This window comes from Diuraphis noxia, unplaced genomic scaffold, assembly GCF_037042655.1.
Source record: "Diuraphis noxia isolate RWA-SAM2 unplaced genomic scaffold, SU_Dnox_SAM2 contig0002, whole genome shotgun sequence".
In the NCBI taxonomy this organism is placed as follows: Eukaryota; Metazoa; Arthropoda; class Insecta; order Hemiptera; family Aphididae; genus Diuraphis; species Diuraphis noxia.
In genome coordinates, this window is record NW_028301712.1 from 19090919 (window position 1) to 19116676 (window position 25758).

At 26.6% G+C, this 25758-nt stretch overlaps 1 protein-coding gene across 6 annotated transcripts in view; it reads left to right on the plus strand.

Moving 5' to 3' along the window:
- The window catches only part of SK (small conductance calcium-activated potassium channel), a 305985-nt gene that overhangs the window by 15594 nt on the left and 264633 nt on the right, over positions 1-25758 (plus strand). For 5 of the 6 annotated variants that reach the window (XM_089220032.1, XM_089220030.1, XM_089220031.1 and 2 more), the window contains exon 2: positions 25032-25295. The exons of the other annotated variant lie outside the window; for it this stretch is intronic. The gene's annotated coding sequence lies outside the window, so the exon portion shown is untranslated. The remainder of the gene's footprint in view (positions 1-25031; positions 25296-25758) is intronic. 6 annotated transcript variants of the gene reach the window in all.

A 25758-nucleotide genomic window follows, 5' to 3' on the forward strand; every position in this document is an offset into this window, starting at 1 on the left:
TCAATGATAATTTTCACAATCATGAACCATCTACTAAAGAAAACTTGCGTTATTTCTCATAAATGTTTAGAACATACAATCAATTATATTTGATCTAATAATCAGTTTCAAGTAATCATTCACTGAGATATATTACTGAAAATAATAATTTAAAAATAGGTGGCCAATCAATTTATTTACTTTTCACCTAAAGAATTATACAATAATTATCAATCTAGAATTCTCAATAATATAATTAGGTATCTATTTTTAATAAATAAATAAATTTAATGTATATCTCGGTTTTTAATAAAGAGTTGAAAAAATACGAAAACTAATATTCATCTATTCATGATGATCCAGGATTGTTTATTTTTCACTAGTCATTGTTAGTAGAAGTATTATTTTTGTCCTTGGGTAAAATTATATTTTATAGTATATATTTTTTTTTATAGACAATGTGAATAGTTAATGTTAATTGTTTACGTTGTGTAGTTGTATAATAATTATAATTTAAATTATATTCTATAAGTATATGCACTTAAATAATAATAATATTTAAATGGATATTCACTAGGTAAAAATCTATCACACATTAATAAATTCCAGATTTTTTTTCTGCTTTGAATTTGCAGATATTCTAGATTTTATGTATTTTATTAAAAACTTATATTTTCATTTAATAACAACTTTATATTTGACGTTAAAATAAATATAAAACATAACTTGATACGATTTTTTGGAATATCAATCACAAATGTTAAAAATGCGGATTTGTAAAACTGAAATAATAACTGTCATGGCTATTGATTTTAATATACATCGATAACTAGGTAACAATTAATTTACTCGAATTTGTCCTTTTATAATCCATTTGAGGCATAAACCGCATTGAAAAGCAATCAGATATGAAATTAAATTATGTATTCTCGAAGGATCTAGTAGGATATTACCCACGCGTATACGTGTCTATGTCGAAATGAACATGGAGTATGATTATTTGTAAGAAACGGAAACAAACATTTTGTAGTTAACAAATTTGAATTTAATTGAATTTAATTCAAACGAATTTGATACCATAGATAATTTGACCAAACAAAATACAAACAGTGAATATATATTTTATTAAATGGCTTGTCTAATAGTTTTTGCAGAGTTATAGTTTACAAGTAGACTAATTGCTACAGAGTAAAAACAATTATGTTAGTAAAAACCAAATATTGACAGTTAATAATTGTATATTTTTAATACCCGTTATAAAGTACTTAATAAACATAGTTTATTTCCACGAGAATAATAGTTATTATGTCATCTTTACAAGGTTAAAGTTTCATCTAATAATTCTGTAGTTAAAATAGTGCTCTTAAGTTTTTTAATAGCCCCATGGAATTATAAATTAAAAATATTGAAATTATATTTTGAATGTTTGGTATTAGAAAGAAAAAAAATACACTATATACTATAGTTTTAATATGTTAATTGTATAATATCACAGAATATTTACAATTGTTTTGAATACATAGTTTCCTATTATCATATATTTTAATAAAAGATATGATTTTTATATTTATATTGTTTTTGTTATATTTAATTAAAAAAGGTATGGATTTTTCATTGTATTTATACAATTATTTGATGTTTCCATGGCGACTGGTTTAAGTTTTCCAACATAAAACATTAAATTACTATCATTAAAATATACAATATTACTATTCTTCAATATTTCATCAAATATACCTCAGTATGACAGTATTTTTTTATGGACTTTTTAGAATTTATTTAAATAATTTAGTTACAAACGATTACGCGGCGTTTTGGATAGGCTATTTAGCTACACTACTACTATGGGTTATTATTGTTATTACCATATTAATAATAATATCATTATCATAGGTAGCGTTAGGTTTCTATAAAAATATTAAAATTAAAATGTTAAAGTTGTTTTAACCAGTGCAATACCTAACCATTAATTATATTGAATTTTATCGAATTTCAAAATATCATGTTTTATGGCCATATCGCTATTTCATCAACCATGCCAATAACAGTCCATTGTTTAAAATAATATGTTAAAAACTTAGAATGAAATAATACGTGGATAACAACATGTTTAATTAAATTACTTTTTTTTTAATTAAGTAACTTATACTGAACAAAATATATTTTTAAGAAGTCTACAGTGTTGGTGGTAATAGTTAATAACTTTTGAAATATTTTAATGTCATTTAATGTTTTATTTTTAATCACTAAACATACTTTGTTCAGCATGAGAAACTGAGAACACGCAAACTCTGTGCATTCACCCTTGTCACGGACTCATATTTTGGGCCATTCAGCTTAGTTACATCATATCTAGTTCGTTGTTCTATATCCTTATGCTAGCGTCTTTTTAATTTAATCTTAATTTTACATCTAACGTTATAGTGATCTAAGTCAGTGTCAGCTCCTCTTATCAATCTGACGTCATGAATACAATTTTTAAATCTTGAGTTGACCAGACTATGGTCTATGGTTTTTATGAAGAAACATTGTGCTTCTTTATTACTAAACCATTCTTAGCTGTCAAGTCTACTAATTTAAGTCCGTTGTCGTTTGTCTCATTATGTAAACTGTATTTTCCTACAATTTGGCTAAACATTATTTCTTTCCCAACTTTGTCATTTTGATCTTCTAGGACAATCTGTATTCTAATGCTGGTAATCGAGACCAATGTACTTTCCAGTTCATCATAGAACATTTCTTTCTCTTCTTGAGATTTGTCTTCCGTTGGTACATGTACATTAATGAAGCTTTTATCAAACCATTTTGATTCTATTGGCAACGTACTTATTCTATGATTGATATCTTTGAATTTTTTAATTCTTTAACTGCAGGGAATATATTTTTGTGTATCGCGAAACCTGGTCTTAGTTGACGTTGATCAGTGCAGTTACCATAGAAGATAGTTGTATCGTTTATATTTATTATCCCCGTATTGTTCCATCTAACTTCTTGTAGTACTGTTAGCTTTATTCTATTTTTCAACTTTATTCACTATGTTATGAATTGCTCCACGTTTATATAGTGTGCGTAGTTTCAAGTTCCAAAAGAGAAGTCCGTTTTCCGTTTACCAGTCGATTTTCCAAGAATTCTGTCCCTAGACAAATTTGGTTGTTCCTGAACATGTAGTTTTGTACTATATAGGGTTGTTACCACTATTCTAAATCTCCTGCCAGAAGGGCCGGACCACATCAAGTAGTTAAAGTCAGTGTGGGGCTATTGCAGAGCACTATGTTGTGTACTGAGCGATGGGCGCGCCACTTTTCCTACGTCAATATTCGATTATTTACTTCTGTTTAATAAATTTATATAATTAGAAAAATTTCTCTTAAACTAGAATATATTAAAAATATTATTTATTTCATTAAATAAAATAACAAAAATTTTATGGTATTCCATTTTTGTTTTTAATGCTAAGAGTATCACACAATAAATATATTAATATTCAAGTCTAGTTAAATTAATAAATAAAACTTTATAGCTTGCTACCGGTTAAGCTCTAAAGATTTAATGTACTACGAATTGTATATAGTGTGTATATAACGCATTGTCGACAATTATACTACATATAATAATATAATTAATAAAAATATATAAGAGATATTCCCTATTTTTTTCTTCTGGTTGGTAACGTAAGATACTAAATGAACAATTAAAATTGCATTTATCTAACAGTTATACGGAAAAATAAAATACGTACCATTTAATGTTAAACATTAAAATTGTTTAACGTTTAAATTCTCAAAAACATAAAAAATGAATGTATATTTTAAAGTTTAATCTCTGGATTATTATTTTTTATTATTCTGCTGACTTGCTTCTGAAGTTGTAAACATAAGAACTGTCATTTTTATACAAAAATTATTATCAACGAAACAATAAAAATATAAGTTTACCTGATTAATGTAACAACATAACGAATAGATGGCACAGGTACCTAATTTATCTTGTCAATGAGTATTAAATTTTAATGTATTCAATTTATTATGGTACACTGGCAAATTATTTGAATAGACTATACTGTTTTCTGTCCATAACTCTTTCACCTTTATTCATATATCACGAATAAGATTAGGGTCACAATAGTGTTTAAATAAGAAATTAAGGGATTATTTTGTAAGCAATTGCATTATTTACTGCATTAATATCATGAGTATAATATATTTTAAATGAATAAGTTGTATAATCTGCATATATAAAACAGTAAGCTGATTGACCGCTATCAACGCACAGCTCAAACCATTGGACGGATCTGGCTGAAATTTGGCATACAGATAGCTATTATGATGTAGACGTGCGCTAAGAAAGGATTTTTGGAAATTCAACCCCTAAAGGTAAAATTAAGTGGTTGTAAGTATACAACAGTGGCGCTATCTATCAAGCAATATCTAGTATTATTAATATTATATTTATTTATTTATATTATTAAATTATTATTATTTTTATTAGTGATAAGAGGTTTTAATTGGCAATACCCAAATATGGGCACAAGACATTATTTATTATTCAGTTATTTTTTTCACTTTCATTTATAAAAAATGTCATCTATTGAATGAAGATTTCCTTTAATTTATATAAGACTCAAGAAAGATGCCAGGAGATCCGAAGTAAACTTGTTGCGTATGTCTCTGATAATTGGAATACCTTTGTAATAATATGTCTTACAACTCATAATATTGTGACAACTTTTCTATTCCTGAGGATTATGTTTGTGATATGGAAAATCCTACTGTCTACGGTGGTTACTGCAAATTGTTTGCAGCTGGCAATATTTTCCCACATGTAGGTTAATGGGTGGTGTAACGGTTTTACCGGCTGGAGACTTTAGGCAGACTCTACCAGTAGTACCAAAAGGGACCAGAACTGATGAAGTCAAGTCATGTCTTAAAAGATCTATTTTATGGCCTAAGATTAATATACTCAAACTGTCAAAAAATATGAGGGTACACTTGGGAGAGGAAAAGTTTGCTGGTGGATTTGCAGATCTTTTACTTGAAATTGGCAATGGTGATTATCCATCGTTTGATGAAATGATAACTATACCAGAAAATTTGTGCACAGTTGTAACTACGGTTCAGGATTTAATATCAAAAATGTATCCAGATATTGCTCATATTCATGATAAGCCTATGGAATGGTTGTGTGAACGTGCTATACTCACTCCAAAAAATGACCAAGCGGCGGCTATCAATGATACACTGCTGATGTCTTTTGAAGGGGAAGAAAAAGTATATACTTCGATAGATACGGTGGTCAACATGGACGTTGCAACTAATTATCCGGTTGAATTTTTAAATTCATTGAAACCACCGGGCATGCCATATCATAGGCTTATTATGCGTGTGGGCACACCTATTATGTTGTTGCGAAATTTGAAACCGCCTAAACTGTGCAATGGGACCAGGCTTAATGTCAAAGCTTTACATCGCAAATCGCAATATAGTAGAAGCCACAATTTTAACAGGATGTGCAAAAGGGGAAACTGTGTTTGTATCACGAATCCCTTTAATTCCGAATGATCATCCGTTCGAATTTAAACGATTACAGTTTCCCCTGAAAGTCTGTTTTGCAATGACTATAAACAAGTCTCAAGGCCAAACTCTTAAATTTGCAGGAATAGATTTGCGAGAAAACTGTTTTTTCACATGGGCAGTTCTACGTAGCTTGCTCACGCGTAAGCTCACCCAATAGCTTGGTGATTTTGTCGCCTACTAATAGATCAGTGAAGAACATTGTCTACAAAGAAGTTTTGTAGATAACATATTGAAAAACTATTAGTAAAACATTTATTTTGAACCTTTAGTGCTAAAATTTATCGTGAACAAAGCTTCTGCTGCCAAAACCTATAACTTATAGAATAGGTTATGATAATAATGATATGTATAAAATATTATTTCAAAAATCTTAATTAATTTAAATTTCAATAGATTTAACAAAATTTAATCTTGGCAGGTTATATACATATTTTATATACTTAAACCCGGCAACGACGGGTAATTCAGCTATATAATATATAATTATAATTAAAACAAAGTAGTTCAGCGAACACGATTGTAATATTACACTTCAATTAGATAATTATTGAGTAAATATTTATGTTTGCGTTTTAATAACGCAATCAGGTATAATATTTACATTTTAAATAGTATATTATCACAAGTATGTTTATATTTACTTAGTTGCCTACTCATGATTTTATTGTTATTGTTATTTTTTTATTTTTAGAGTTAAAAAAAAAATCAAAAGTCTCACAAACAGAATATTTATGAAAAAATACAACTCATATATTTTTTACTGATCATAACATGATCTATTTGGTTTTTAGTTAATCCATTTGGAGATACACATGTGTGCTTTCGGGGAAAATAAGAACTATTGATCACTAACTCTTTTGACATTGCCATGTTAATTAATCGTGTTCCGTTGTCGTTACTATCTTCATGAAGACTTTCCTTGCCTATCGTTGGTCTATACTTGGTCTCTCAGCAAATTTTAGCATTAAAATCGCCTAAAAATATTTTGATACTACGTTTTGGTAGTCTGTCAGACACTTCTTCCAGTTCCTCATAAAATTTGTCTTTTTTTTCATCTTCTTTTTCTTCAGTAGGACCATAACAAGATATTACTGTAATATCGAAATATTTTCCATTTAAAAGTATATAACATATTCTGTCATTAACTAGTTTATAGACTTTAACGTGTGGTACTAAGCAATCATGCCTACTCCATTTTCTTTTGCGCCATTATCTGTTCCACTGTAGAATAATGTCATATTTTCTTTATTAGGCCATCTTACTTCTTGTAAGGCTAATAATTGTATTTTATATGATTTAACTGTATCTAAAACATATTGCAATGCAACCGGTGTGTTTAAAGTTCTAACGTTCCATGATCCCAATTTCATTCCGTTTCCTGGTTCGATTTCTTTATACACTTTATTAGTCCATATCCGAGGCTTGTTTTTTAGTGGTTTCTTAACCAAGGTGTTTTTTACACTGGATGGGTGGTTGGCCCAACGTATTAACCTCCAACCTGTAGGATCAGTCTGCCCCAACCAATTAAGGTCAAGGTAGGGCTATTGCGGCACATATATTAAGATGCACCGTGCGATGGAGACGCCACTTTCCCTACGCCTGTATTATGCATTACAAGTATGTTTATATTTACTTAGTTACCTACTCATGATTTTATTGTTTTTGTCATTATTATTTTTTATTTTCAGAGTTAAAAAAAAAAAATCAATAGTCTCACTATATTAACTTAGAATATTTTTGAAAAAAACGGCTCATTTACTAATATTGTATGCACTGATTATTTTTTTTTTTTTTAGCTTCTACAGGCCATTAAGGCCCTTTGCTACTTCTACTAAGCCTCTACATCGGTCTCTGTTGCCTGCATCCTCAATTATTGCAGTTTAATCTACTTGCATTAGGTCTTTTTTTACCCGATCTATCCAACGCTGACGTGGTCTTCCTCTTGGGCGTGTTTTATTTGGTTTATATATCACAACTTGTCTCATTTGGCTGTCCTTATCTCGCCATATGTGACCAGCCCATTCCAGTCTCTAATTGTACCAACAATCTCAAAAAAAAAAAAAAAATTACCAAACTTAACCTAAAGATTTCCAATTAAATAGAAAGTATTTCATAAAAAGTTTACTAAGTAAGACATAAGAGGTTTTATATACTATTTTTTATTAATTCTGCGATGAAAATAGGCGATAGAAAATTGGAGATATTATCAAATATTAGCTTTTTTTCTGAATCTTTATTAAAACTTTAAAATAGTAAATTTGACAGTAAATTTAGGATTTTTAGGGTCAATAATGATAGTTTAAAGTCTGTTGAGCGATATATATGTATATATTAATACATTTACCAATTTGGTTAATCAAAATAATGGTTAAAGATTCATTATTATAAATTTTGCACACTAATATACATCTAACTTAATATTTCATACTATAATACTTTATCTTGTTACAAAATAAATTATGAACTAAGTACATACTGTCAAGAAACTAAAATCACACAAGTGGTGAAAAGCACATTTTTTCGTCAAAAATTGCTGTTATTATCATGATTGATTTTATGTTTGTATATTTTCTAGTTTAAAAATATTATGGACGTCAAAATCTATCGATATTTTTCTATTGATATTTTTTGTGAGTTTAATACGCTTATTTAAAAACTGCAGTCATAAGATTTGTCAGTCACGTTTATGCTATAACAAATTTAAGTTGGCGGATGTTTCAGTTTTCAGTTAATATTATAAACATCATATCACGAAGAGATTTAGCCCGTAAACACGTGGTTTTAATAACCTAATCTACGGGTTCCTAAGCTATTTTGATTCACGCCTTCATAAAAAAAAGACATTACTATCTCGCCTTTTTCTATTAATATATAGCGTGCTTAAATATTTATCAGTTAGCCTAACAATAATAATATATAGTCTATACGATATACTAATTTATTAGTATGTCTTAATATTTTGGCATGTGCCAATTACAATAAAATCTGATAAATAACAATTTGCGTTTTGTTGGTCATGTAAATTATCTAGACTTTTTGGGTTAATAAAATAAAATGTTATATCATAGGTAATAATTACCCCCAAGCATCTCTTGCAAATAGTGTCCATACAGTCACACTATACTCATCTCTTACTTTTAAATTTTAATATGATAACATGAATAGATATGACAAGTATAATGCTAAAATTGTATTGTTTCACCACTCTACGCATCAGTCTATACAATCCAGATCATATCATAATATTATATTATATTGAAAACTTAAAATTACAAAATACCCAGCAAAAAAAAAATAAAATTGAAGTACCTACTCGTAAATAGTTTTGATTGGTTTTATTTTTAGGTTTTAAACAATAATAATAATCTTACTTTAAAAAAACCTAAGTGGTATTTAACGACCCGTTTGGTGTATATATTTTCATATTTTGTTCGTTATATTAAATTTTAAAAATATTAGAATAATGCGATGTTGACTACAAACTTCGATATATCTTTGTTTTTGATCGATACAACATATGCTGAATCAAATTTACTACTTGTAAAAGTGCTTGTTGAAAAATCCAACGTCATAAAACCAATAGTTTTTGCACTCCATACAAAATTTAAAAAAAACAATGCAAGTGTGTCAGACACATCCACTCAAGAAATCTACACAAACAAATAATGCCCACGAGACTTAATCGCAATGAAGATAAGTGTATAGAAAGATTATTGCCTAAAGCTAAAACCATCATATTCATTTTAAAACACTTGGTACATCCATAAAAATATAAATTTTCATTAAATTTTGGATACTCTTACTAAATAAATTATGCTCTCACACAAATATAACATTTTAATAATATTATTTCCAACTATAAAAATATCACTAAAAAGAAATTATAAAATATTTTTTTATGAATCTGACATCAAATGATAGTTTTTTTTTTATTATATTCTTGAAACAAACCAAAGAAAAAAAATTAAATCAATTATCCATACACCATACTAATAATTTAGAATTAAAATATAGTTAAATCCGTTCTAAGAGTTATATAAGAATGTATAAAAGTTTATTTTTTTATGTCCAAAAAACACCGAATGTTTTAATCACTATAAAAAAAAAAAAAAAAAAAAAAAAAACAAACAGTTAACTTTTTACCAACATATAACATTTCTCAATAATATAGTTCCACTGTACACATGTATCTCTTCGTTAAAATCGAATTATAGACATAATTTACATGAATGTTCTATTTACCATCTAAGATTCTACCCAAAATTGGATTCACAGTCTAACCTTCTTGTCACAATAGTCTACCATTTAAAACCATGAAAAACTGGAATAAGATGTCTAGACGAAATTTCAGAATTATTGGGACAGATACATACGTGATGTGTAAATAACGAAATCATTTCAATTATAGTGAGATCTTCCTCTTCAGTATTTTTTTAGTGATATAAATACCATTGTATTATTTCAACAAATAAAATACTTCTTATACATAAAAGCATATGACCTATGTTAAACAAAATGATTTACTATTAAAAATAACCAAGTACGCTTGCTACTTTTTTATTCCAATATGTCACGAGTTTTTTAAATACATTATAAATTAGGTATTGAGTTTATATTTTCAAACTCTTGAGATTTTTTGTGCTAGGTACATAAAGAGTGTCATGTGACGATACAAACTTTTATTTTTCTAATAAAAAGTTTTTCTACTGTACATTATTAATTAATTGTTTTTCTGAAAATGTTGACGTATTAGAATTAAAATGCATAATGCATGCGGTCTTTTAACTTTTAATTCTGAGGTTTAAACTACCTTTGTACTAAAATATAATAGTTCCCATGATATAATGGGGATTTAAAAATGTTACTGATTTATATGATTATTATTAATATTAATAATTTATAAAAATATAATAAATACTATATTAAATAGGTATATTAAAACTATTTTATATTTAAAAAGAAACCATTTTTAAGGACTGGTGAAAAATTGTAATAACATTAAAACTGCTCATTCAAATTTTAAATTAAGTAAATTTACGTTTTCAAAAAGATTTTCCACTAAATTATCTACAGTTAAAATTTAGAAATTTGTATTGCCACAGGAAACTTGTCATGTAGTACAAACAAAACCAAGAATTAAAAAAAGTGGCTTTTGAGATATTAAAAAATGTCAATTATCAAATAACCTGGCGATCTTTGTGATTGGTGAATCATCTTGTTTATTTTATGCGAATCTATTATAATATAAAATAATATATAAAATGAAAAAGAACAGAATAGTTCAAAATAAATTAATAAGACATAACGATATTCATATTTTACAAAAAACTTCTTATAGTATAAAAATGTATATTAGGTATTCATTTAATAAAAGGGAATTATGTTTTTACTTAGATGAAAATCATAATATAAATACATATTTAACAAAAAATATCTGACTAACGAACTACTGCGATTTCACATAAAAATATGTAATAATAATATTAACTTAAGGAAAGCCATTATATGAATAGAACACTTTGAAATGGCTAAGTCACTTACACACAGATTATGTCCAGATGTGTTATTCGTCTGACGTAGTTAAATTTAAAAGCTTCTGATATGGTGCCAGGTCGGAACCATAAAATATATCCAATGTTTTAGTGTGCATAATTTAAGAAAAAGGTCAGAATTATAAAAAATATAATACATTTTACCTATAGTTCAAAGGTGTTTAACATATTATAATGTAACAGAAAGATCCTCGCAACACTCAGAAATGAAAGTATTGCGATAAAAAAAAAATAAAAAAAAACACGGTTGGGTGATTCGGAATAGTATTTTAATAGAGGTAATAAATTATAGCATTTGAAAAATGATCGTGAGAAGACCAAGTTTCGCTCAAAAATAAGTAATCAAAATTTGTTTAAAAGCATGTTTTGATCTAAACCTTTTATCGCGATTATCAAGTAAGCTGATTGAAAATTGTATGAAAAGTAAAATATTTAAAAGGGTTGTATTATGTATACAACTAGTTTAGTATTTGCTTTGCTAAAACAAAAACTAAAACTAAAAAAAAGAATAATATGTTCTTATACAGAGATTACAACCAATAGTCTACAATAAGCACATCAATGACTCTGCTGAAAAATTACATTTATAAAGATTTTAGAACTATTAATAAGTTTAAAAAGCATAAACATAATAACCTACACAAATGTCAAATTGATTTAGTGAGTATGATAAAGACTAAATTTTAGTTTTGAATAAAATAATAAAAAACAACTCCTAACTGTGCATAATATACTCCAACCACATACGACCTACAGTTACGATATTATAAAGGTTTTACGTGAATTTATGTATATTTATGTACATAACTTATAATTTCTTTTTATAAAAATGTATATTAACAAATAAATAAATGTGATTATAATTTGTTATATATTAATAAATATAAAATTTCACGGATAAATTTATTGACATAACTTTAAATATTTAAATAATTATAAAGAAATATTAATTGTTCTTAAAATATTTTTTAAGTATATTTTTATTAGTATATATATTATATATAATTTATATAAAATATTAAGAACAAAATAATTCTATATTTTTGGTTAACCAATGCTTATTAATTAAAATATAAACTTTGATGATTAATTTTATTTAATGAAATCATATTTATTAAATTATTACCTAATTATATATAAACATTTAAATACGTTAGGTTATATGCTTTTTGTTTCAAATTTGGTCAGTATTCTGAATTGTTACAAATTTGTATTTTTGTACAGTATTAAAACGTAATATCAGTTTTATATTTCAAATTTTATTATTATTCATTATTCAGATTATTATTTTTATGTTCAAACAAAATTAATATACTTAGGCGATGTTCAATATTTAACATCCAGGCACATTGCGTCATTCATAATATAACTCATTTGTACATTTCTGTTGACTTTTGTTATATATTTTTTATTATTCCTTCACAATGTATACATTTTGTTAGATATTTTTTTTAGTAGGTATACGTTTATAAAAAATAATGCGTTTATTCGGTTAAAATGTAGATAAAAATATTTAGTTGAAATAAAAATATATCTACCATAGAAGTCGAGTGCATTATGCTCACAGTAATAAAAACACATTCAAATAGATAATTTAAAGTTAAATAGTTTGGGAACTATTAAAATTTTTTTTTCAGTTTTTAAAATACGTAAGTGGAGATATTTTAACATCAGGTGCCGATTTAATATGTTAATCTCGGCCATTACTTTTTAGTTTTTGATGAGTTTTATTCTGGAAAATTTGTGTGGATTGGAATGTTTATAAACAGAAATTTAATATTTCAAATTCAAAATTCACTACATATAGGGGGCCTGAAAAGATTAGTCATTCCACAACGCGTATTATTGGCATTCTAAATACTAAATGAATCAATTATTTAAAGCATTTAAGCAGTCATAAAGTATTAAAAATCGTAAAATACATTAATGGAATATTATGATTTAACATGCCACTACCTAATATTATATAAACCAGGAGTGTCCAACCCGTGGCCCATTGTAGATTTTGATGCGGCTTTCATCACTTCAATTTAAAAACCATGAATTAATTGTATATAACATATTAATATTACGAGAACAAATTTATTTTAAGAATATAAAATTATAAAACATCTAATAAACTGTAAAGGCCGATGTACACGTTTATTATAAATAAATATATTTTATTGTGTAATTACTTATATAATTAAATATTAATACCTGTAAAAATATTTCTGCTTATTATTCGCTATAGTAAAATTATAAAAAAAAAAAAAATGTATTGTTGTATTATAGAATATAATTTAATCATTAAATTTGAATGTATTATTATTTAAAAAAAAGTATGTGGCCCACAACAACTTCTACCTATATGATGTGGCCCACTCTTCACAAAAGGTTGGACACCCCTTATATATACCAAGGATAAGAGTTACTATACAATAATAATTCAATGTTGTAGATTACCTAAGTATATTAGATACCTTATAACTACTATAGATATTACAATGATATATTTTGTTTGTCAATTAATGTTTCCATTAGATGAAAAAAAAAACAGTGTGATGATACATTTGTAAAGATAAATTAGATACAAAACGTTGATATTTATGTATCGAAGCAATATTTTTTATGTATGTGATATAATAGCGGAAATGATAAAACTATTGTTAGATCTTTTTATTTTGAACATAAAAATAATTTGAATAAAAAACACATAGATTTATTAATAAAAGAGAAATTATCAACATGTGAAAAACATAGATTTTATCGTTAGCGGCTGTATAACGAATGTAAAAAATAATATAATATTTATATGTTATGTAGTTTTAGCTATACGTACCATGTTAAATCGATATGCTGTGTCTGACATATACAATTTTGCTTAATATTTATAAATAGTAAATAGCATTAATTTTACAGTATATTAGACCCTGCGCATAGCAATTGATTTTACAATGATAAGTGCTTTTTATGTATGCGTGTTTTGCGCAGTAATTATGTATATTACAGTTTATTCTTATGGGGAAAAATTCTTTTATTTTTATTTTTGGGTTGGTTTCTGCTAGAAAATTGGATGAAAATTTCCAATATTTACCAAAATGACTGGCGAGGAAGGAAGGCTAGTTTTAAAACTCAAAAACAAATAAACGTAGATACATTAAATGTACACTATATTATATTATATTTCTTACTATACGTTTTCTCGACATTATACAACATTAAAAATATTTTAAATCTTTTTAAACTTTAAAATTTTTAGTAAGTTAGTAAGTGTCGACAAAAATTATTTGTTTGATAAAAAAACGTAAATATTTAATAAAACGTTTCCCAACAGCAGTTTATACTGAAAACAAAAAATTAAAAAAATTAAGAATATATGCACGATTTTTTGCGGAAATTTTAAGTTAAAATTTGGCTAAATAGATATTTCAACGAAAAATAACTTTTTTTTAGTATTCCATGGTATTACATTACATTTTGTTTTAAATCATTGGAGTTTACGAAGTAGATATAAGTAAAAACATTCATGGAATTTGAAAACCAAACATATTATTGATTGCGCTTATTTAGTTATTCATCTAGACGTGATAATACGAATTTCTTATTTGATAATATTTACAAATAAGATGGGACCACAAGTTGTTTTTCATTTGTCATTCCTGACAGCATTATCCTTGTATACGGATACTCAATAGAACGAACTAAACGAATCTTGTGAAAAATCGTTTCTCCGAAAGTGTTGTGTTATGAATTTCAACAAAGAAAAATATTGAAAATATATGTACTATGAAAACTGTGAAGTAATTTATTCTTTTAAGTTTTGGATTTTGCAAATAAAAAATAGTTTTTGTTTATTTAACTTGGAATAATATTTTCAATAAATTCAAATATATATATTTCTTAAAAGATACAATTATAAGAATTGATATGAAAAAACATAAAGTTGGATATTAGATTTTATATATTAAATTCTACATTTTAAACAATTTTGAAGTTTACTAAAAAATCTATGTGGTATTAAATACTTAGCAATATTAGAGTTTTTACTTTGATATATATTATATTTTTTAAAGTACTTTATATAATAATACGTAATACAGTTAAGTCAATAAAATACATCAATAGTGTTATAAACATACATTTTTATTTTCAATTTAAAAACCACTTTCTTCTAAGTATGTGAAAGATCTAAAGAAACTTTTAAAATAACAGCGTTCATTACTTAACTTTTTCCGTAAAGACTAAAACAAAAAACTCATATGCATACACGAATGTAGAAAAGTTGTTCTTATTTTTCAATATAGAGATTACTTATCTTTAGTAGACGAACTAGGTTATAAAATTGATCTTTTTCTTTTTGGAAATACTTTGATGAAAAGTAAAATTGCTCTAAAAATTTAATGTAGATTCAATATGTAGTAACTAGTAATATAAGGATAATAAATGGATGTTCATGGAACTTAAAACATGCACTTAGCGAGGTATCTAACTACAAAATGGCTTAATTATACATTTACGCAGTAGATTTCAAAATGTATATTGTGTTTCTTCACTGCTTGCGCAAGCTGCGCCTGAAAAAATTACACGTTTTAGATATGCTAAAAATATTAATTGTTGGAACGCAAAACAGTTATTAGTTATTTAACTATTATCGTCGCTACATTATATTATAATGTATTACGAGTATGAATACTTAATGAATATAATAGTATAAATATATTATATTTCTGACATAAAATTATAGTTGATTCCGTAGTGGCAATATTGTGGATTTTATACATATTTACACGTACGTTGTATTTATTATTATAATATGTCATTGGTTAAATGTTTATTTACAATTTGAATAATATATGTGAGTACGCCCAGAAATATCTAACTTGATCAATTCATAGATACTTCAAAAGTCATTAATCAGGAGCCAGGATTTCAATTATTGCAGTCACTGTTACGATTGTTATTAAGTCCTCTTTACTTGCTACATTCCATTGTTCGATCTTAAGTCATACTGATAGTAGTTATAATAAATTTAATACAGCACAGTTCAAACTCATATTAAATATTTTTTAAATTTAAACAGTATAGATACACCCTTACCACCCTTGCCACCATAATTTGCTATTTCAATAGCAAGATATGATGGCTTATATATTTTATTATTTTATAGGCATAAATATATATTATTTAGCTTCAAAATTTAAATTTAAAATTGATAATATAAATCCATAGATTAAATTATTATTCAATTTCAAATAGGCGATTTTATTTTATATTGATCCTAAAAACCGCTGTGAAGACTACGGAGTAAAATCTTCTTTTTTTTTTTACGTTAACAGACAGATAATAAACGTCAATATTTGGCCTCTTGAGTATAGTAAAAAAAGGTTTTGCCTTTAAATTAAAATGAAATTCAAAGTTTCTTAGTAAAAATGTTAAAACTAGAATTTTGAGAGAAACATTATAATTTTAATCAAACATTTTTTTTAAATTTGCTTTTTAACGAGGAAAACTAAAAAATATAGAAATATTTTAAATAATTTTAAAATATTATTATACTATTCAAACTAGTTATGTTTTAATTTGTAATAAGTTAATATTGTCATATTATCGAATTTATTTTCTGCATATTTTCTGCATATTTTCTGCATATTTTGATTATGTACTTCTAAAATAGCTAACTAAATGTGATAAATAAATGGGTTGTAGTATCTGATCCTTAATGAATAATAATACATCCCTGAATCATGTTTTATCCTATATTGTGTTAGAGTCTATTTTTTATCAGAATGAATATTCTTTTAATTCATTGGTCAGATATGTTGTACTAAAAATGCAAAAGTTTTTATCAATATAATAAACTAAAAATATACTATTGAAAAATCGAGGAATATGATCCTAACTTAAGAGTTAAGGGTAATAAACTAGATGATAAAATCTACTATATCTAACCGTAGTTATTATTATTTTATTATTTTCTACCTAAAATCAATCAATGAGTTTAACATCAGTTCAATCAAATCTTTCATGATATTTTTTGCATTTATTTGAAATAAAAGAAGTGTTTGTATAACATAACAAACACTAAATTTTAATATAATATAGGTGTGTGAGTTATATCAATTTTTCTTAGAACTTACACATAAATTCAAGTAAAAATTATAGGCATCTATTTTTTTGTTGATAGAATTATTAATAATATGAGAAAAAATACTTTTTCTTTTTAAATATTATTTTAACATTATTTATAAAAAAATTGGCTTAAGTTATTAACGTTGTAATACGTTGGGTAATTTATACATTTACATTTTTAAACAAGAGATTAGGTTAATTCAATTAAACTTGGAAATGGCCCCATTGCTTCAGACAGATTTAAATTTGGACAGTGGATGACAATCTATTTTTTAAATTTTCGTTTGACTGTGATTCGTACATTACGTGTTGGACATAAATTTATAATAATGGGCAATGCATGGAAGAACAATGTTTAATATTCAATTCTATCCATAATTAAACACTGGTTCTAATAGAAGCAAAATTGTATTTAAAATTATGATAACACAACACTAATCACTCTGTATAAATAAGTATATTGCATAGAGTATAAATTGATAGCTATAAATACTAATACTTGTAATAATAGTACTGCATCCAGAAGTATTTATTTTTTTTCTGGAAAAATACTACAATTCGGAATAATCCGAATACCTAAAGAGGATGAGATTATGATGTTTTTGTTCAACTGTTTTTATAAAATATCTGAATTAAATCGTATATTTTGTATTCTTAAAACGTTGTTAGTACATATTATATAGGAGTTAGTACATAATGACTATAATATTAACTTAACAAACTTAACAAGCATAAAATTGTTTGAAATAATGAATAAAAAAAATAGGTTATATAATTAAAAATAAATCTGATTAGCTGGCCTTTTTATATACAATATTCAGTTTTTATTATTAGGTTGCCATTTTTTTTTTTTTTTTAATAGTTTATATTAATTATATCACATTTTAATTTAAGTAAACACTTTTGTTGATACTAAATGAAAAATAATAACATCTAAGTTATCTACCTATCCGTAAAATGCTAGTTTAAAATAATAATTGATCAAAAGTTGTAAAATATTAAATTATTTTTCATAGCAGTTGTAAGTAACTTTTATATCATTTTTATGAGCTTAAATATTTTGTATTTTTGCCATTTTGGTTTTAAATGCACAGAAATAATTTCAAAATGATTAATAACTGTACGTGTTGATCATTTCCATCTTTTGCTTTATTATACATGAGTAGCTTCTTTCACCGACGACGTGACGGAGTGGAATTTTATTATAAGCAATTTATTGGTGCTTGTACACCGAGACATTTGACCACCCACAAATGATGTAATTTTGAATACTGTAATAAACGGTATGCGCATATTTATTGCTTTCAAACCGTAAGTATTCATTTGACGGCTGTCTACCTCGATGAAGAAACTTTCTTGCAGCCGTTCGCATTCTTTTGAATATTGTTAAGTTCATATTGCTATCAAGATTAATATTACAGGTCCCCACTCAACTCGCTTATAGTTGAATTTTATAATGCTAAGTCTATCTATGGCTTCAAATGAAAGTATTACAAAATAAGTATTATTTTTTTATCATAAATTAATATTTTAAACAGTTTCTGTGGTATTTATCCAACATGACTCACACAAATACATCAGAAATTTAAACACGATAAAGATCAAAGTAAGAATATAAAACAATAATTATATGAAGATCTATGTTAGATAATAACAGTTAAAATCTATTCCAAGCTAGACAAAAGTTATGAGCTTTACAAAGGTCTTTGTCTAAACTTTATCCACAGATGTTGTTACCTACTATAAGTTAGTATAATGGCTTAGCAAAATAACTAATTATTTGTAAATTAAACATTACATTTCAATGTTTCTACTTTGTACGAAGAAAGACTAAATATTTTTGAATTTCTAAAACTATAAAATAATAATATATAAAAATTATGTTAGCAATATTAATGCAAATTATATTCTGAGTGGAGCGATGAATAGAGTCGATAAATAAAAATATGAGTAAAAGTCGATACCATTATCCCAACATAATTTGAGTCGAAACGGCAGTTATTTTTTTCTTTTATTATATCAGAGTTCTTAATTTTTGGTATCTAAATTCCACCTCTTTGGTCAAAATTACGCTGACTTAGTCAAAAAAATTTCTTAATTCTACATTACCAGTCAAACTCACAACCCCTGCTAATGTCTCCAACATCATTAGCACTAGCAGGTTTACAATTATAATAGTCACTTTGAATGGGTACATGAGAAGGAAAGCTATCCAGTGATAGGACCCTTTTGAGTTCATTGAGACATTTAGGACATGGAGTGGTGTTTCAGTTTAGGAGGTCACGACACAAACGTTTTTTGAGGCGACGAGGGGGGTTATCTGGAATTGTGGCTGAGTGTTGATTAATTTTTTGATGGTATTTGACAGATTATTAAGGGTTGATTTGTCGGAAGGTAGTCTAGATCTTTGCCATCGGGAGTATTTCCTGCGTTTTTCAGCAATTAAAGCTTTTATATCAGGGGGTAAAAGATAATCGTTGTGTTTGGATTTAGGGTGACAATTCAGGTTAGGAGGATAGGAACACTCATAGACTCCTGATTACAAAATTCGATGAAATCATTAACGTTGCGTATGAATATCGGCGGGGGTAACGGAGAGTGACTGATTTGAGCATCGGGATTATTTGAGTTGATTATAGGCATATCAGACGTATCGGCAGAATTTACAATGTCATGAGTATAAAGAGAATTATATATATTTGTGCTAACAAAGACAGGCTTAGATTTCTTTATCTCGGCTTTTTCAGTTAAACTGGTTGAAGAGAGAATTCGTTTAGACTTGTTTTTGACTATTTGAAAATCATCATTTTCGTTGTCTGAAAACCTCATTTGAAGTGTTGGATTGATTTAAAACGCTCTTTATGCGGTTTTTATTTGTATTCGAGATTGATTTATTATTGTTGGTTTGCGTATTAGCAGTGTGCGTGCTAGAAGTTGATGATTTAGCGAGCCCGAGCTTAGATGATGATGAGTTCATTATGATCGGGGTGTGTGGCTATCAGTGTACGATAGTAGGCTTATCACACGTAGGCACGGGTTTGGATCGCGATACGGTAATTATGATGGAGAACTTTGTGCTTAGATAAAATAGGTACTTTACCGTATGGTGTTACACATCGTAATTGCTGATTCACTCACTGCTATCGAGAGGTATTAAAACGTATCGTGAAATATGCGTGTGACCACTACGGTGTCTGGACACGAACTGACTTATATATTCAACGCCTTACTTTGATTATCTTATTCACCTCCCGCTTGGTAGCATTTTATCATAATAACAATATTGAAACCTGGAAAACCTCCCAACACCACTGGCATTTTGTAAAATGTTTGAAAAAATAATACTAAAATGGTTAATGCCAACAGCTCAAAAAGCAAATATTCTGCCTGACATTCATTTTGGTTTCAGTTCCAGACACTCACCCACTTATCAACTTCACCGCTTAACCGATTTCGTCTCCCCAGCACTCGAAACGAAACAAAAAATATTCCTCAGAAGTCTTTTTTGACCTTTCGCTAAGGATTACTGTTTAAACTTAAGAAAATATTATCAGCCCCTTACTATTTACATTTAACGACATACCTTGAAAACAGTTTGTTCAGAGTCAGAACCAACACCAGACTTTCACCCTACCATGAAGCTCAAGCTGGAGTTCCTCTTGGAAGTGACATCGTCTTATTTCTCTACATTTTTTAAACTGCTGATATTCCAGCTAGTACAGCCAAAAAATCGAAAACTTAAATGATCCTAGCATTTCAATCAATCTGTCTGCGTATCACTGTCAAAGCTCTATGGTATGTAATAAATAAACTACTTCACGATGACCTCTAAATAAAACAGTCCACAACACAGCCATCAATTTTTACAAAAAGTTCTATAGGAAACTCCTCATGAACAATAACCACTTCATTTCTTAACTGGCCTCTAAGACTATTCCTAACAATCCCATAAGACACCTCAAGTGCAACTGGTGCAGAAACCTTCTTAACTTATAAAATATAAAATATTATTTATAAATTTTACCTTATATCACAGCAAAATGTGATTCGAATGTGAGTCTTCCTATATGTCATTCAACACTTAAAGTATTTTATATTATTCCTACTACATCATGTTTACATATTGTAAATAGGGTATAAATTATAAATTCTCAATAAACGCTAATACATATTTTTTTTTAAATTCCACCAACGTTGTTCTACCTAATCGAAAAAATATTAAATATTTAGACACATTCAGAATTGGTATTGGTATGCTATTTATAAGAATTTTAAATCGTCCAATTTTTTTTTTTTAGTTTGTTTTCAGTTTATATTGTTAAAATGTTTGTTTTTAGTTAAAAAAACTTGACTACTACATGCAAGGTTAGTTCTTCATAAGTAAGCCATACAAATATTTTAAAAATGTTACTTTTCTCTGTGAAACACGTACAAAATAATACGCATATGTACCTAGTTAAACTTGTGTCCAACTGGACTAATATTGTAGCTTGTGTTGTTATCTTTAATATTATAGTAAATTGACTCATTGTTTAACTCGAGCTTAAAAGCGATAGGTTTTTTATGATATTTCATATCATATGTTATTTTAATTTCCATGAAGTTTTTTGGTAGATACCTAAGTAAAATATTAAAAATTAATAAAATGCTAGTTACCATATTATACGCATTGTAAAATATGTAATGTAATATTATTATTAGTATTTAATATTTTTCTATATAAATTATTCAGATATCATGATTTAATTAATTCTAGGTATGTTTCGTTATAATTTTATTAGATTTTTTCTAATATTTATTTTTTACTTTATCTAGTATTTTAACAATATTAATCATATTGAAAATTACAATAATTATAATCTAACTGAAAAATATGACAATAATAATAAAAATGAATAAATAAATAAATACATTTTGATGTATATTAGCTATTAAATATAGATACAATAAAGTATGTATAGGAAAAACAAGTTAATACTATAACAGAAATCAAACTTAACATAAATTAATTTTTTCCAGACGTATATAAGAAAATAACCAAAATATACATTTTAACATAAAAATATATCTGGAATGTTTTGTTTAAATTATTTAAACTCTAACCGTTTTACTGCAGAATTATACTTCGACTTTTAATATTTTGTAATGTTCCAATTATATACTTGATTAAACTTAAGTTAATGCAAAACAAGAAAAAAAAATTTAATGAAAAAGTAGTTATTTCAACTCAGTAGGGTTAGGTATGAAATAATTAAAACCAAATGGGTATCTACAACTACGTATTTTAAGAAGTAATATATTATGGTTTGGCATATTTATAAATGGACAAGACAAAGTATTTATTTTATTATTTTATACGTCATATTTAATACATTTTATTTTATGTTTTTCTAATTAGTCTTTTTATAGATACAGGTTAGTATTGAACGTTTGATTTATATTTTCAATTAAACTTTTTTTTAGTAACAAGATACTAATTTATTTAATTTATTCAATTAATTACGAGTTTGTTTACAAAAGAAAGAATGTGGAAAAACGATTATAATTAATTATAAAGAAAAAAAGGGTTGGGTAGATAAAGAGTCCAACTATAAGGTAATTGAAAACACTTTCCAAAATCGTATTTTGACGTATTTTATACATTGTCTATTGTAAAAAAGAACATAAATAATAATAATAATTTATCGCACCAAAGTTTAATGTATAAGTCTAATCAAATGGTATCTCGCTGTATTGTACATGCATGCCCTCAATCTTCAATTAAATGCGTTTTACAAATAGAATGTATTGATTTTATATTTATTAATACCATAGCCTAGATTTTTGATTTAGATAGAAAAAATGATCGATTTGGCGTTTATAATAGTTATATCATTTATAATTTTATTAACTCACGTGAACTGTAATTTTTTCTTTGGTAACATGCCATTGAAATTGCCTATTGATTTTGTCCTTTTTAAGGGTCTTACTACTGTAAATCATGTTTTTCTAGTACAATAATAAAGTGCATTTTGTGTAATCTAGGTCAGAGTTTAATGGTGCGTTAAGTATTTCAGAAAACGCAGAATTTTTATTTTTATTTTTATTGGAATATAATTATATTTATTGGTTTACCTACCTACATTATAATTGAAAATGGGTAATACAAATAGCGATAAAACATAATTTATTCACGATAGATTAGAAATTAATTATGCCATGTAAGGATTCAATAATAACCATTAATAATTATTTTTTACAAAAAATATTACCATTTATTAATAATATATGATACCATAATATGTAAAAATGTATTTAAACACCAATCTATTATATTATTAAAACGCGAGGTGATTTTTTATGACAGTTATATCTAAACTTCTACCGGGCCGATTTTCACGATTTTTTTTTTTAACGCAAGTATTTGGTGTGTAGATGAGCAACCTAATGAGAAAAGTCCAAAACATTAATTATTTAAATAGTTATTGGAAGTATAAAGTTTGCGCTATTGTTACATAGCGACGCGCGTTGTTTGCCGCGTAGTGCACTCACACATCTTTACAACCCCCACTACTCCTACGTCTGCTGCAATAATGCTATGTCGTCGTCGGCACTGCCTGGTATTATACATTTACATTGTTGTCATAACAGTGAAATTGTTTTATAATATATTAATATTATTTTTAAATTTAGTTTTTATTTAAAAAGGAATATCAATTAATTCCCATATTAGATTCTGTGGCATATTTAATATTTGGTACGTAAGAAAAACATTGAGGTATTCGATTAAGAGTTGTTAACTTGGTGATATGGTGGTTACATTTATTATTCGACCGTCAGGATGTTAATTTAGAAAAAAAAAACAATGACAGCATTTAAAGATAATGTCTATACTATACAAAATATTGCACCATCTGAACTCGGCGGATGGTGACAGATAGACTAACTGCTATTACAATTACAAGATATTAAAATAATTAAAAATGGTCTCCGCTTTCGTACACGGAAATAACACAAATATAAAAACATAAATACCTATATAGTAATAATATTTAAAAAAATCACTACATTATAATTATTTATTTTGATTTTATTAATAATAAGCCCGACAACTATGGGCATTAGCTACAGAGGCGCAATCAAAAAAACGGCTGAGGAAGCATCTAGGCAATTGCCCTCTTCATCAACATTGAACATTGGGTATAAAAAGTTTACCTTATACTTTGTTTATGGTTAAATTAAAATAAAACACTATAATTATAAATTTGATAGTAAAATGAAAAATGTAACACACATTTTGAGAGTTGAAACATATACGAGATAGGATTTTTAACGGGCTACGAAGTGCACGGATTCAGCTAGTTTAATATGAGTTACTGTTTGAAAATAAAAATACCTTACGTTTCTATTTTTAGAATGAAGTGACAATCTTCATTTCACAATATGTACCTTAAAACTTTCTATTTTTCATACCCAATATTTTTTAAATATGTATATACTTACAATCTGTATTCAATTGATACAATAAGTAAATTTTAGAATATTAGCAGGCATGTATGAAAGCGTGAGAGTTATTTTTAATTTATTAATTTATTATTTTTTTCTGGGAAACTAATAAAATTGATCTTATCTATCCAATTATTTTTAGTGTATTAGAACTAATTTCATTTTATGATCAATGACTTTCATTGGTTTAAATTGCATTATGCATACTACTGTGTCGCTTTTTTTTTACGTACATCAGTGAGCCGATAAATTCCACATATAAGGTGCTTTATTTGTGTGCATACCCGCATGTGTCAAGTAAATTTTAATTTCAATTAATCAATTGTTTTAGGTAAATATCGCATGAAAACGGTCGTTCTCATAATATGTAAAAGCGCATATATAACTATTGTGGTGAGGGCGAGTACCTAATGTACCAACGCACTTATGCCATCTGTAGTTGTTCGCTTCAATGGTTCAAAAAAGTGTGTTCATTCACCGTCTTCCGCTTAAGCATTTCCGTGACATCAGTGTGCGAGTAAAATCTAAAGCAGAGATCCTCGGCAAGACACAAAACTTTTGTGCTCTCTATTAGTGTACATTTTTCATCAGCATAGTAAGTTTTTTTTATATTAAAAATTATATTCGTACGGCTATTATAATAGTTAACAAATACTGATAAAACGAACCTGTTATGTTGTGACAGTGATTAAGTATCTGAACAGCACAATTTTTATTTATACTTTTACCTTCCTTTTTATTTATTACATGAAAAAAGCACAACACAATTGCATACTATTATATTATAATTGTTTATTTTATAAAAAATTGAATTTAAAATTTTTTGATTTTTAAGAACATACAGGAGTTGTAAATTATTATAGGTAATAGAAATTGCATAGTAAAAAGTCTCTATATTTTAACTTTAATTTAATGTATTTATTTTTGACAAACATATTGTACGTGACTGAGTAGATATTCATATTAGAGTACCTATGTAGGGACCAGATACCGATATAGTGCCTACTGTATATACTCGTAAATACTAATTTCTTAATTAAAGTAAGTTGTATTTTGTT